Source organism: Spinacia oleracea, chromosome 1 (assembly GCF_020520425.1).
Source record: "Spinacia oleracea cultivar Varoflay chromosome 1, BTI_SOV_V1, whole genome shotgun sequence".
Lineage (NCBI taxonomy): Eukaryota > Viridiplantae > Streptophyta > Magnoliopsida > Caryophyllales > Amaranthaceae > Spinacia > Spinacia oleracea.
Genome location: NC_079487.1, coordinates 13,861,860 through 13,877,305, shown reverse-complemented (window position 1 = coordinate 13,877,305; position 15,446 = coordinate 13,861,860). Strand labels below are relative to the sequence as shown.

The following is a 15,446-nucleotide window of genomic DNA, read 5'->3' as shown; positions in this document are numbered from 1 at the left end:
CTTTAAACTTTGGTAAGTCAGATGAACTAAACTTTTCTGGTAGTTTTCCAGGAAAAGGTTCAGGATCGAGGGAGAAGTACTTGCTCCCCATGGTTTGCTGTAGGACCATTTTTTCAATCCTCTTCTCGTTATCGAGGTCATTTTTGGCTTGTGCAGCCGCTAAGGCTTCGTTTTCCATTTTCAGTTGGCCCATGAGTTGGGTCATTTGGGCCATCTGGTCTTGCAATTCTTCGATGGACATGTTTGAGGGTGCGAATCAAGGTTGGGGAAGCGGAGATCCTTGAAATGAGGGATGACGGACGGAGCTTGGAGTCACTAAACCTGGTGTTGGCGATGTATCTTCGAGACGCACTAACCTTTGATTTCCCGATCGGCACCAAGTGGCAGGACCAGTCCTATGCATCAGATAAGCTAAAGTTTAGGCCCCAAAGTTTCAAGCATTACTTAGTCTAGACTTTGACTCTCTCTATTGGTTTTTTCGCTCTTTCTTTTGTTGGTACACTTTTTGGCTCTTTCTTTTGGTCATTCTTTGGATTTTCGAAACACTTGCCCATTGTGACATTCATAGTTATTGGCATGTTCGGTTTTGGTGCCGAGCATTGTCGTCGTAGGAGGTCTAATAACGACACAAAGAGTTATTTATATATTTTTTTTAGCCGCTTTAAGAATCGAGTGCTTTTCATACGCCCTTGCAGCAATTTTTACGAATGGTTTTTTTTTGCTACATATTTTTTGCGCGGGCACCGAGGCTGCTGCGCCTGACCAAAAGGCCAGGCAGCAACTTCAGCGCCTAGCATAGGGCGTGAGAAATTATGGCGCCCAGCCAGGGGCGTTGAAAATGCGTCCCTGGCTGGTTCTCGTTATGCGACTTTGATTTAGCGTGCTTGCCTAATAACGTCCTTTACGCGTTGTGCAGTGTTTGTGAGATTCGTTACAGGCCATCCCGAGTGTCGCTTATTTTTGTGGCGATCGTTCGGGTTTGCGGAACACGTATTTCGGTATAACTCTTTGGCCAATTTGTTTATGAATGTTTGGACAATTTTTAAGGTCGTTGGTTTCTAACATTGTTTGTCACACACAATCATACATTTCGCTACACATAACTAACATTGCATCATGAGGCAATAATAATATGTCATGTAGTTTATGATAGGCTTCTATGGGTAGTATTTGCGCCTGGCTTGGTACCGCTTCTATCGCAGATCCAACACATGCCCCGGTCGAGGTAGTGCCTTCAACAGACGAATTTCGCCCAAGAGGCCAATCACGATGTAAGCCAAGGGGGCATGCACCAATGAGAGGGACCTATTGGGCGAGCGATTGGGTTTGGGACGGGTGTACTACTAGCGAAAGTGCCGAGTGGACAACATTCGAAGCGTATGCACCCCCCGGTTGGCGATGGGTATCCTTAGTCCTAACTCCCTGAGGGAGCCAAGATTCGTTATGCGGTTCTGCCCGTTCACATTAATATGCTGATTTTCAGGTCGTCCCAACTTGATGGGGAAATAAACGCGGGGTAGGATCGTTTCACCCTTCGGCTATTTTGATTACCTACAAGCACGAGTATTTCCTTCACTATCCCCAATGGAGTCGCCACTGTGAGGGGGGCAAAAAAGCACGAGGCTAATGCGTGACCTCGTCCCTCGTGGGTGTGACGCTTCTTTTTTGTCAAATAAAGTGTAATTGGATTTCTTGTGAGTTTACACCCAATTGACTAGTAATATAGGAGTCGCCATTCAGTTTTTAACGATAATGAGAAAAACTGACAAAACTCGGTTATCGTGACATAAAGGGAGTGCAATTATGTTTGACCACGACGGCCGTAGGTTCCCTTGTGATCCCTGGTGTGGGGATCTCTCAACATACACCCGCAAGGTAGAGATTGAGGGTTCGGGGGACTGTAACTACCGAGAGGAGTACTCGCTCTTCGATAACTCCAGAGGCAGGATATCCTTACTAGCTCAGCATAAATAATTGAAGGGACATGCGTTAACTATTAAACTAATCTGAGTTGATTTTAACAATATGCAACATATAATACTAGATCGAGCGCGATTATCTGATTTAGATTGTATTAAGGGACCTAGCATGATAATCCAATTTCCCATAAATGTTATCTTTATTAGGCGTGATAGAACAATCAGATTTAATTAGTTTAACAGTTCATAAAAAAGGGAGAGGAAAGCAATTAAACCATGGAAAAGGGACACATTACGACGCACCCTTGAGAGGTGCGCCACGGTTCTCAGAAAACTAACCACTTTGACTTTTCTATTTCTCCTTTTATTTAACGAATCTCAAATTATGGGACAGGATACGTTCTGTTCGATTTCTGGATCGATTGCGACATAACGCGTGATTAATTTCGCAGTGTGAGGCTTAGGCTTAGGGGTTTAGAGTCAATACTCAGAATATGAATTGTGTGTTGTGTTCCTTTCACGTCGAACTTGGGGCCATATTTATAGAAAAGAGTTCGTGGAAAGATAGAATTGTAGAACTCTAATCCACGAGGAATTAGGAAAGAACACGTCCCAGGTAATTTCAGCGCCCAGGGCTAGGCGCCGAAGATTTCGGCGCCCAGAGCCAGGCGTTGAAAATAGGGTCTGGGCCGTTTCTTTGTCAGATTCAGACTCTTAGAATCCGGAGTGTATGAGACTTAATCGAGTCTTTTAGTGCGTATTAATTTTATGAGGGAATGCGTCTGGGCCCGTTACGAACTCTAGGCTCGTTAGGATTTTAATTAATACGTAACTCTTATTTTCGAATCGTATTAGGAATAGGATTCTCTCGCAATTTCTATCTCATTTAGGATTTATGTTGGAGTGCAACACCTAATTCTGACAGGTTTCTATCTTTTATGACTTGCCACTTTTAACAACTACCCATTACGGCAGTTACTACTTTTAGCAGGTTTCCATAAATAGCAGGTTTCTATAAATAGCAGATTTCTATAAATAGCAGGTTTCGGGTGAAATGAAAAGGGTGATTGAGATTCGTTATTTTATAGGAGATGCGTTGTCAAGTGGAGATTTATGTTCTCATTATCGAACCTTCCCTTTCGGGAATGGGGACAAAAGTAGGTGTCTACAGATGTCATGGCTGCAAGTTTGATGCTGTTGGTTGTCTTTGAGTTGTTAACAAGTTTTGCAACCCTAAATATTTTGTGCAACATCTTTTAGAGTATAATGATAGACCTGTTCTTAGTCATGAAGATACGGAGATGATGATTGAAGATCTGGTACTGTACTGCGTTGAACCTTGCACAATTTCAGTTTTACTACTGCTTAATTGATTTTGTAGATTAATTTTTTCAGGTAAGAGAAATAACTCCAGTTTTGCAAACATATGAGCTTAGAAGGCATAAACCAACTCCGATAGATGAAGTTAGAGCAGGTAATCTTGCTTGACCTTTAGATAAAAATAAGCATACGTTTCGGGGAATGTTCTTTCTCAAAGTAGATGAAGCTAGAGCAGGTAATATTGTTTGACCTTTAGATAAAAGCAAGCATAAATTTCGGGATTGTTCTTTCTCAAAGTGGAATTTCTCTTGCGGGTTTGCATATTGTTGAGCAATCACTTTGGAGAGTTGTTCCTCACTATTTACGCTGTGTTAGTAATACTTTAAAGAAGCTAAGCTGCCTTGTGAAATGAATGTATATTTCCCATATAAGAGATGTCTAACTGTTTCTTATTTTTGTCAAACCAGTAACATCAATGATGAAGATTTATGAGCAGGTAACTCAACTCAACTCAACTTACCAAAACAAACAAACTAACCAACTGAGGTGAAAGATACAATAACTACATTGCAAAAGCGGAAAAATGTGCAAAGAAGGACTCAAAAGAGCTACAACAATGCATCGGGAAAAAATGTACACTCAAGCTCAAAGTCAATAACAAAGGATACATACAAGAGCTAACTGTTATTAAGTTCTTCCATGTTGAAACAGATGACAAAATAGCTGCAAAACGACAAGGGAAGAGAGGTACTAAAAGAAATAAAAAGAGAAGGCTATACATGTATTGTTCATATAATGTTATATTAACATGTTACTAAAATGCAACAGGACTATCACAAAGTAGATACCTACAACAAGCACAACACCAACTGCAAACCAAGACCTAATCCAGCTCACGGACTACATACTAAACTCATAAATGATGATCCAAAGATAAAATGTCTGTCACAAATAAAAAGTCGTTTTGCCTCACTTGAAAATGGGAAGTGATAAATCCAAGGAAATTTTAACTTCTTCCAAGGAAATCCATATTTTTTCAAAGATGATTTCCTTGGAAGAAGTGAATTATTCCTTGGATTTATCATTTCCCCTTGAAAATCTACACTTTTTTAATACCAACAAAGAAGGGTTAATCAGGATTTATTACCAACAACGTAACTACCGGTTTCCATAAAAGTATTTGTTGTGAGTTGGTTGATTATTTAGCTAGGTTTAATTAGTTTGTCATTAATTCTGTTAGTGGTGTCAAATGTTAACAACTCCTTCCAATTGTACTGTCAGAATGCACCTTTTAATTTAGTCTCTTAGATTTCACTCCTGGGTTTATGTCGAATAAATTTACATCTCTTCTTAATTGTAGTCTCAAAAAGAAATTTGTCGTCAAAAATCTGTAGACATTATGTTTCCTAATGGGCTAATGAAATACACCAACAAAGGCAAACACAAAGTATTATACGAACACCCAACACCACCAAAAACAAAAACAACTACACAAAACATATTTTTTCACCCACCTAACAACACACCAAAGCCACCCTTATGAAAATGGAACATCTAAACAAAGTCACACTAACAACATAAATGAACTTTCAATATAACACATTAAGGTTAACCAACATATACCAAGCCCGTTCTGTGAACGGGTCCAATAACTAGTTTGCTACATTAACTTCGTCTTGTTACTCTAGAACACCTACATATTTACGAGGAATTCAACAACGCGCCACTACTAGAACTCTTCTACTTGTTCAATTCATACTACTACTTAGACCTGACCAAGACGAGCTCGGCCCGTCGCCCCAGCCCGCTCCGCCCGAATTTTTTGCGGGTTTGGGCAGATTTCCCGGCCCGAAAATTCAATTTTTTTGGACGGGTTTGGGAAACATAAAAATACACTTTTTTAGTCATAAATTTGGCCCGGTCCGAAAATGGCCCGAAAAGCCAGGTATTTTAGGCCCGAAAATAGCGGCTTTGGGCACAATTTTTTTACCCGAATCTTGGCCCGGGCCGACATACCGGGCTGATTTTTTATGCCTAGGCCCGGCCCGACGTTTGATCAAGTCTACTACTATTAAATATCTTGAAGTTTCTATTCAAGATTTCAAGCCAATTTTATCTTTAGTTTTCAATGGGGTAAAAATAAGGGGAAAAGGTAGAAAATGAAAGAATTTCATTGTTGAAATCAAGACCCTCAATCTCTCTCCTACTGTATCGACATGTTTTCCCCAAAACCAACAATTCATACCATAATCATACATCAATTTAAAAAGAGCAAAAATGGGGATCAATTTATTCATTGGGTGGTGCAGAGGCGAAGCTAAGGAACGGTCAAACGGAGGCGAGGGGCGGCTATAGACGGTGGCTGTGGGTGGAGGTGGTAGGCAGGCTGTTGACGGGCTTCAGTAAGGTAGGTGAGAAGCAATCGAGGGATTGCATACTTGTTGCCTTTGATGAAGAGGAAGATGCTCTGTTTGTTTCTTATTAAACTCCCCCAATTGTTAGTGAAAGTAGGGAACAAGAGTTAAAAATATGGAGTAATAATAAAATCGCTAATTGATTTCGGGTTCAAGTCAAAATCGTGGACTCAGTCAGCGATACTTACAACAAAACCGCTAATTGAGGTGATGTTCGGCACCGTTGTGGTTTGCTCGGTTTCCGTTTTTTAATTAAAAAAACAAAACGAAACTAGTTCGGCAATATCATTTAAAAAAACGGATTCTTAATAGTTTTGACAAAAACAAAACGGAAAAAGGTAAACCACTTTTAGTGGTTTTAGGAAAAATGATTTTTAAAACAACTGTAGAGTACAGTTGTCAACCACTTTCTCTGCCCTCTAAGTCTCTAACCCCTCTTACTTTCTCTCTCTCCTCCATTGCTCTTCTGCATACTCTCTTTGTTCATAGCTCTTTCTGCCATTTTACTTTCTTCCTCTCCAATAACTTATACTTTCTCTCTCCTCCATGTCTTTTCCTCAGTTGTTCAATTATTTCGAATCTCCTTCAACTCGTCATAGATCGCATCCGTAACATCTCAATTACCTATCACAAAAATAATTTCGTTCAACTCCATAGATCTGGTACCTTCAACTCCATCCTCGTTGACGACACAAGCCAATTTTAGACAATAAACTTGACGAGTCCATTTTTTCCGTAGTTAGGGGTGAAAAAGAACGTGTTTACTGACGGCGCCGGAAAAAAACTCCATCACATAATGTTTGAAGAAGCCAACATTAAATTCCATTGATTTTTTATGAATATTGATGTACTATTATTTGTAACCATTTAAATATACTAATTTTGATGAGAATAAATAAATTAAAATATAAAGGAGACAATTTCATTGATTATTTCTTTCTCCGTATCTTGTTACTGGTTCGTCTTGTTAACTTATGGTATTAGTTATGGCTATCCTGTCAAACGTGTTTTATTTTTGTTTTTTAAAAGCATAAAACCAAACCTATATAATCAGTTGTTTGTTTTTTAAAAACAAAAAACTCAAAAACCAAAATAGTGCCGAACAGGGCCTGAGTTAGCGGTTTTGTGCTGAGTCATTAAAGAAAAAATCGGCAGGTCTAATTGTTGACGTGGACGGTATGTTGAGAATTATACTCCCTCCGTCCCAGATTAGTTGTTACACTTTTCTTTTTCGTCCGTCCCATATAAGTTGTTACATTTCTAAATTAGGAATGACTCCACAATTATTATATTGTCTCTCTCTTCCCACTAAATATTTTTTTTGTCCCCACACCCTCTCTTATTCAATTAAAAAAAATACTCCACTAACTTCTATCACTTCTACTTTTTTTAATAAAATAACATTTGATAACCAAACAATCACTTATTACCTACACTTTGTGCAAAGGTTAGTGTAACAACTAATCTGGGACAGATAAAGTATAAGAAATGGACATATTTTGGGAACTTTAACATTGTTAAGCATTATTGTCAGAAATCGCTCGTAATAAGTTTGGTGGATGTAAGAAAAAATAAATAAAGTATGAGAAAGTGAGTGGAAAATTGTAAATATTGTGGGTAAGAAGGGTAAGATAGTAATTTTTCATGTCCAAAAATAGAATAAAACAAAATGTTAAGCCATTATGAAACGAACTAAAACGGAAAGTGTAAGAATCATTTTAAAACGGAGGTAGTTTTAACCAATGAGCTTATGAGATACTCCCTCCGTTTCTTTTTGTTGTATTCGTTTCCATTTTAAGCGTTTCATATTGTTGTATCCATTTAGAATCTATTCTATTTTTGGACATACATTTTATCCTAAAATACCCTTACATTTCTATCTAATTACCAAAATACCTAAAGATTCTACCCATATTCCCACCTAATTTTCCCCACCCATAATATTTAATTATTTTCCCTTCCCCATATAGCCACTCTCTCACCTCCTTTATCACCCATCATTATCACTCCTCTCTCTTACCTTATTTCTTTATTATTTTCTCACTCCTTTATTTATTATAATCTCTTGCACCCAATCATTTATTTTACACCCAATCATTACACTTATACCTATACAAACCAATATTTCAATTTTCTTAAAAACCACACCAGATTCCAAATGGATACATCAAAAAGAAATGGAGGTAGTAATCGTTTCATTTAATCCCTTTAGTTATGAAAGTAGGACTAAAAAAACAATCAGATTGTTCAGATCTTTGCACAAAAACATCAAGTTGTTCACACCATCATAGGGCTTCACTTAAAAAGGGTGATGAAGTAATTAGCAAGATTTGGATTGCATCCTTCTGATGCTGGGCTCGGATGAAGTTGTTTAATAAAATTTGTAACGTTGACATTAATTATCGATTATCTGGATTAGGCTAGTCATTGTACTGTAGATCATGACATTCATGATCATCTTTGAATTGCTTCAGCTACTAACTACGAACTAGGAAGGTGTTGAAGTGACCAATATAACTCAATACACCGACAATTATGTAAATGTGACTGTTTGGGATCATTCTTACAACATTTTCCCTTTATTATTCGGTAACTTGTCTGCAAACTTCCAATCAACTTCCAGACTCGATGATTAATTGATAGATCTTAGTAAAATCACTTATTCTTTAGCTTGATACCATGAAAATTGTTGTGATCAGCCACTGTAAAGAATACTAATACACATTGCGCTACCTAATTATGTTAAATAGTCCAAAGTGTTCCACAATACTAATACACAATACATAATCAAAAGGGATTAATGGATTATGTTGACTTTTAAACAGTTGGATAATACTATGTTCTACATTTCACCATGTGGGGGATTGATTCTTAAAACAGCAAATGTTGCACTATATAAACTAAGCGTTGTGCTTAAAATTTAAGTTAGTGCTTACCTGATTGAAGCGATATTCTAGCTATTGTTGGCCTGCTGGAACATTAGACTGTAGATTGATGCATTTGTTTGATCGGGAATAAGGTGCGTGCTACTGCTATGCTTTGATTTTGCTTCCATATAGCCGTCTCAACTACGCAAGTATGCATAGAATACAGAAAACCCCCTCTTCGGCCTTAGCTAGGATTGTAAGGTTCAAGTTGTTGTCCCACATCATAAAATGAAGACTTTAATATCACATGAGAACATCATATAAACGAAAAACTTCTTTCTTTCAAACTTATCTTTGCGCTTGGGGCAATGACGCAGCTAGTGAGGTAATAACCGAGGCGCGTCAATTGCTGGTTGAAAACTATTTCCAAACCCCCTCTTCGGCCTTGGCTTGACCTTGGCCGTTGAGAATTTCTGGAAGGGCTCCCTCTCTTGAGGGAAAAGCCTTTACAATTCAAATATAAAAAATTTCATTCTTAAACATACTAGTACAGCTCGTATTGATACAGTTTCTTTATTTTATGACTGTTCTCATCATCCTGGTCAACCAGCAGATATATCAATGCTTTATTCAATTCTTAAGCAGATATATCAATGCTTTATTGTAGAGTGATCACAATAATATAATGGAAATATATTGTGGGCTCTGCCTGTACGGGTGTGCTACCAGCTGGCTGGTAGCATCCCCTATCAGTTAAGGATAATAGCCTATAATCCTTAACGGCAGCTATTATTCCTTACCAGCATCTCCTAAAAGTCGGTAGGGAGGCGGCACGTGATCAATCAAGAAGTCAACGGGTCGCTATCAATCGGGTAGGACCCATTTGTCCGTACGCCCGACCCACGCCTATATATATGAGCTTCATTTATTACAAAAGGTACGCAATCACAATCATTTTCACCAAACCTAAAATACTTATTACTTACCATACCTGACTTTAGCATCGGATGAGGGATCCTCGAATCACCCTCGAGGCTAGTTCATCTTTGTTATCTGCGCAGGATATCATCAGGATAACAGCACTACACGATCAGCAAGACCTCTCCAACCGTTCCCAATTCATACCGGAACAATTGGCGCTAGAATGAGGGGACTTCCCAATCTTGTCAAACTAATCAGCCACCATGGATACCAACAACAAAAAATCTAGAAAAAACAACAATCTTCCACAATCAGCAGTAGTCACACCAACACCAGTAGCACAATCCACGATGGTCAAACCTTCTCGCTTACCTGTCTCAACCAGCCAAGTCACACCACTTACCAATCCTCTCCCGAAAGTACTCAAGTCACAGATAAGCATTCCCCCCAGGTTTTGAAAACCCGAACGACGTGCTCATAGAGGATGAGACGTCCATGGAAGAAAGGGCACAAGATTCTCCATCCCCCCCACAGATACAGAGCAACCTCTCGGCGTTGTCCCAAAGGTTCACACCACAACAGCTTCTGACGGCTTCGGCCGTCATGAAGGCAATGGCTGAACTGTCCTCAGGGAGGACAGAAGGAAATCAGATAGTGGTTACCGGTAGTCGCCCGGGCGCGATGCCAGTTAGAAATCTATATGAAACCCTAGAGCATGAAGTTGTACTGCCAGCACAACCTGAACCAATACTTATCTGCAGTGAAAATCCGGACAGAAGGAAAAGGCATAGTTCTCGGCGCAGAGAAAGGTCCACTAGACGCCGAGAGTCAATATCAGAGCAAGAGGGGTCGGTTCCTGCTGGTAGGGATTCGACGCCGTACCACGAGGAGTACATCGTGCAATCTCCGCAGCCTGGGTGGAATAGATACGAAGGATATATGCCTCATCAGGAGCCGATGAGACGAACCATACACCCCAAAGACTCCCCGCTATGCAGGGCTATTCTGGAACAGCCTATGGAGAAGGTAAAGATGCCGACGTGCAAATACAATGGAACCACAGACCCCGAAAATCATTCCACCGCTTTCGAACAACACATGATGCTGTATTCTGACTCGGATGCCATGTGGTGCAAAGTGTTCCAAACCACCTTGTCAGGGGTGGCAGCCGACTGGTATAAGAAGTTGCCGGCTTGATCGATATTCAGCTTTCGGCAGATACAAGAGGACTTTGTGAGGCGGTTCATTAGCAAAGTTGAACGAAAGAAAACATCCGGAGAGTTGATGTCAATCTCACAAAGGCCGAAAGAACCGCTGAGAGAGTACCTTACCCGGTTTAACAACGAGTCCATCACCATACTAGATTTACAGCAAGAAATAGCCGTTTTGGCTCTGTTGAGAGGAATGCAAGAGTGCGAGTTCAAAAGATACCTGAGAAAAAAATCATTTACCTCGCTGGGGGAAGCTTGAGAAAAGCAAATGAGTATATCAGAAGTGATGAGTTGATGCTAATATCACCCATGGGGGGAAATCAGGCAGTACAATCGGCCAGGAAAGATCATGTTCCCATACAGCAACACAGTTACCGAAAAGATAACGGTAGAAAGGAGGGCCATCAGCAGAGAGGGGGGTATCAGAATAGACAGCCGGTAGGGGCTTATCAGATGTACACTCCACTTAACACCGCTAGAGCCACTATCTACGCAGTAAACAAATCAGCAGCGTGGAGAAAGTCGTTACCGATGGATGCTCCAGGTAACAATAAGAATTTTTGTGCTTTTCATAATGATCATGGTCATTACACGGAGCATTGTAAAGAGCTAAAAGATAACATCGAAGAGCTGGTGAGAAAGGGATACCTGTCCCAGTACAGGGTCTGGCATGAGGGTCTGGGAGGAAATAATAGGCAGGGCAGTTCACATAGTCATGCCCCATACATACCTACCCAGCCAGGGTATTCACAGCCCGTTGGTAGGATTGAACAAGCACCACTACCCCGACAAGAAATCCGGTCATTACCGGAAACGAGTAAAGAAGGGGCTGACAGGGGAAAGAGACCCACTATCTGGGTGATTTCAGGAGGGCCCGTGCATGGAGGTACAGTTAGCGGGGCAATAAAGAATCTGGAGGAGCACCGGCACCTGGTGAGTTACCATAGTGCAAGGAAATGGCCGGAACCAACCCCCTTACCGGTCATCACGTTCACCTCGGAGGATTGCCGCGGCATCATATACCCCCATGATGACCCGCTGGTACTGGAGCTCGAGATAGCAAACTTCCCCGTCAAGATATGCCTGATTGATGGAGGCAGCTCTGCGAACATCATATTCTGGGAAGCTTTCACCCAGTTGAACATAGATCACGGAGAGTTAGCAAGGGTAAACTATCCCGTTATCGGATTCTCTGGAGCCAGCGTCTACCCCGAAGGCAGTATCCGTTTACCGGTTCAAGTGGGTAGAGGAGTATCAGCTAGGGACTTAATGGTCGATTTTTTGGTGATAAAGGTACCAGCAGCGTATAACGTAATAATTGGTCGACCGTTTATCCATGATGCCCAGGCGGTGGTGTCCACTTATCATTTGACTATGATATATCTTTCGAATCTGAAAAGAACGGAAAGAGTACATGGCAGCCAGGAGACTGCCAGATCGTGTTATCTGACAGCGATAAAGGCACCAGGAAGGATGGTGCCGAAAACCAATCTCGCCCGAGAAGCAAACAAGCCAGCCAAAAGAAAGAGAGGGGATCTCAGTATGGAGAATTTTGATGAAAGGCCTGCTTGCATCCCAAGGCCGGCTGCAGATGGAGAAACTCGAGAAATTGAGTTGATAGAAGGAGTTCCGGAGAAAACGGTACGAATAGGTGCCGATATGGAAACAGATCAGCAGGTCAATCTTATCGGCCTACTGCGAGAACATGCAGATGTGTTCTCCTTCTCTGCAGATGAAATGCCCGGTATCAGCCCAGACATTATAGTGCATCGTCTGAATGTGGACAAGTCAGTCAGGCCAGTGAAGCAAAAGAAGAGAAATTTCTCCAATGAAAAAAATACTGCAATAAGGGAAGAAGTGGAAAAATTGCTGGAAGCAGGGTTCATAGAAGTTTGCGACTACCCCGAATGGTTAGCCAATGTGGTTATAATAAAAAAGTCAAATGGCAGTTGGCGAATGTGCGTAGATTTTACCAACCTGAATGGGGCATGCCCCAAGGACTGCTATCCGTTGCCACGAATCGATAGACTGGTAGATTCGACCAGTGGCCATGCTCTGTTGAGTTTCCTGGATGCCTTCTCACACTAGTGGAAAAAGGCTTATTTGCATCCCCGCATTTGCCAGGCCATACTGAACATGCGAAGCAAATAACAAATTTTAGCATAAAATTTAGTCATTTGCATCGCAGATTTATAATTCTGCGTGGCAAATGACTCTAGGAGCACCCTAGAGTCATTTGCCACGCAGAATTATAAATCTGCGACGCAAATTACTCAATTAAGTGCATCGCAGATTTATAATTCTGCGTGGCAAATGACTCTAGGAGCACCCTAGAGTCATTTGCCACGCAATATTATAAATCTGCGATGCAAATGACTAATTTTTTTTTTCAAATTCGCGCTCACCCTTAATTGCAAAACGAATATTCATCTGACTTAGGTTATTGCTCGACAAATTAACACCAACACTAGCGCCCTCCCCAACGAAACCACCACCAACACCAACACTAGCTGCTTTGTTCTCACCGGCGGCACTGCCGTCGTTGCTTCGCCGCCTTCCATCGTTGTCGCGCCGGCGTTCACTACTTCCCCTCACTGCTGCGCGCGAACAATTCAGCTTCCCCTCACTGCTGCGCGCTTCACTGCTTCCCCTCACTGCTCCGTTTTTAGGGTCGCCTCCCACGCCGCCGCCCACGCCGCCACCCACTCAGCCGCCCTCGTTCATTGTCGTCTCTCCTCTCTTAGGTATTGAATAGTTTTGATATTTATTGAATTTTAATTGTGTATTTTAATTTTAATTGTGGACATTATAATTGAAATTCGGAAAATGACGGGATTATAGAAATTAAAGATTTGATGGTTACATCAAGTTCACTGATTGATTGATTCTATTCTAGTTCTTATAGATTTCAGATGGTGTTCTGTCATCGTACCCTGAGTCTTTCGGTGATTGGTTGTTCGACCTCCATACTCATGCTTGACTCACTAGATCTCAGGTATTTGTGGTCAATGAGGTGTGTGTGTGTGACAATGTAACTGATTTGTTTTAAGTGAAGAGAGCAATATGCGTAGATAATTGGAATTCCTCAATTTGTGGGTGAAACCATGCCAGGATGATAAGCAATGAAAAAAGAACTAAGCGTTTTTGAAAGATAATTGCTGTTAGATTAAGAATCAGTCTCCATTTAGCAGAAGAGGTATTGAAAAAGTAATGGAAGAAGAAAGATTTCAGAATGAGATTGAGAAAATTGAGTTAACAGACAATGATGGTCAGTATTAACACTTACGAGTTACGATCCAAGTGACATCCCATTTGAAAGAGCAAATTAATTGGTAATAGGAGTGGATTACTGGACTTGTAGCAATGTGGAATTTTCATGTGCTTATATATTTATGTCTCTTTGCGTTGATGGACTTTTTTTTCTGCCATATGTTCTTGAGGGATTGTTCTCCTAGGCTTAGCATATATCTTAAAAGTGTAACTTATCAGCAAATTCAGTGGAGTAAAGTGCTGGTGTTAGAAATGATTCCAGTGAATGTTTTGGCGTTATTATTAGTCGTGTTTGATGCTGTGTACTCCATTGCTTTGATGAACTTTATTTGCACTTTTCAACCATTCTGTTGCTTGTCATTATCTCCAATAATGCTTGACTGGGTAGAAATCTTCAACTGTTTATATCTTCATCTCTCCAGGGGTTGTGTGGAGAATTTTCAGGAGACGGGTTGTGTTGGAAGTCAACAATGCTTTCAGCATTGCATATTCACCGCTGATGGTAACATTTCTGATGGTCGGTGGTACCTCCAAGAACCTCTCTATCTGAAATGGAAACAATGGGATTGCCACAGTGATTGCCGCTACTATTGTATGCTTGCAAGAGAGGAGGAAAGAAGAAAGCTCGGCGAGAAGCCTGTCAAGTATCACGGAAGATGGCCTTTTCGTCGTGTTTATGGAATTCAGGTTCTTATGTGTTCCTGTTTGTTGCAATATGTTAGATTATTTTGCAGTAGTATTAACTTTATTTGTCCTTCAATTAGCAAGTTCAAATATTTTCGACTTGTTTCTCCAGGAACCTGTTTCTGTTTCTTTTTCTGCACTCAATCTTGCTATACAATTTCATGGTTGGATATCTTTCTTCATTCTTGTCAACTACAAGCTGCCTTTGACGGATAATCGAAAGACGTACTATGAGTATTCTGTCCTTTGGCATATCTATGGTGTCCTAGCAATGAACTGTTGGTTCTGGGCTCCAGTTTTCCACAACCGGTAAGAACTCATCGTCTCATCCTTTTGTTCTTTTCTGTTTCATTCGATTATTATGCATCTATTATAGCTGTAAACCTGTAAGATATCCCTAAATTTTTGCCTAAAAATGACTTAGAACGACCAAATTAGCCTTAAATGTGAAATAATAGATTGTAAAGAGCCTTAGAAAGTTGTAAATATGCATATTAAACGTGTAATAAGTTTGAAAACATTCCTTAGGTTCTTTAGTTCAAAGTTGGGTTCGAAAACTTCATTTTTGCCTAAAAATGACTTAGAACGACCAAATTAGCCTTAAATGTGAAATAATAGATTGTAAAGAGCCTTAGAAAGTTGTAAATATGCATATTAAACGTGTAATAAGTTTGAAAACATTTCTTTGGTTCTTTAGTTCAAAGTTGGGTTCGAAAACGTCATATTTGCCTAAAAATGTCCTAGAACGACCCAATTAGCCTTAAATGTGAAATAATAGATTGTAAAGAGCCTTAGAAAGTTGTAAATATGCATATTAAACGTGTAATAAGTACCCAAAAC

The 15,446-nt window shown here is 40.4% G+C and overlaps 1 long non-coding RNA gene and 1 other non-coding gene across 2 annotated transcripts; both read left to right on the top strand.

Moving 5' to 3' along the window:
* The first annotated feature begins 788 nt into the window (after positions 1-788).
* LOC130466273 (uncharacterized) lies at positions 789-8,523 on the top strand. The gene is made up of 3 exons (XR_008926309.1): positions 789-3,474; positions 3,707-3,986; positions 4,068-8,523. It is a non-coding gene; the product is annotated as an uncharacterized lncRNA (long non-coding RNA).
* Positions 8,524-8,870: 347 nt separating this feature from the next.
* On the top strand, positions 8,871-9,025 carry LOC130466372 (U4 spliceosomal RNA). Its single transcript, XR_008926605.1, has one exon. It is a non-coding gene; the product is annotated as a U4 spliceosomal RNA (small nuclear RNA).
* The last annotated feature ends 6,421 nt before the right edge of the window (positions 9,026-15,446 follow it).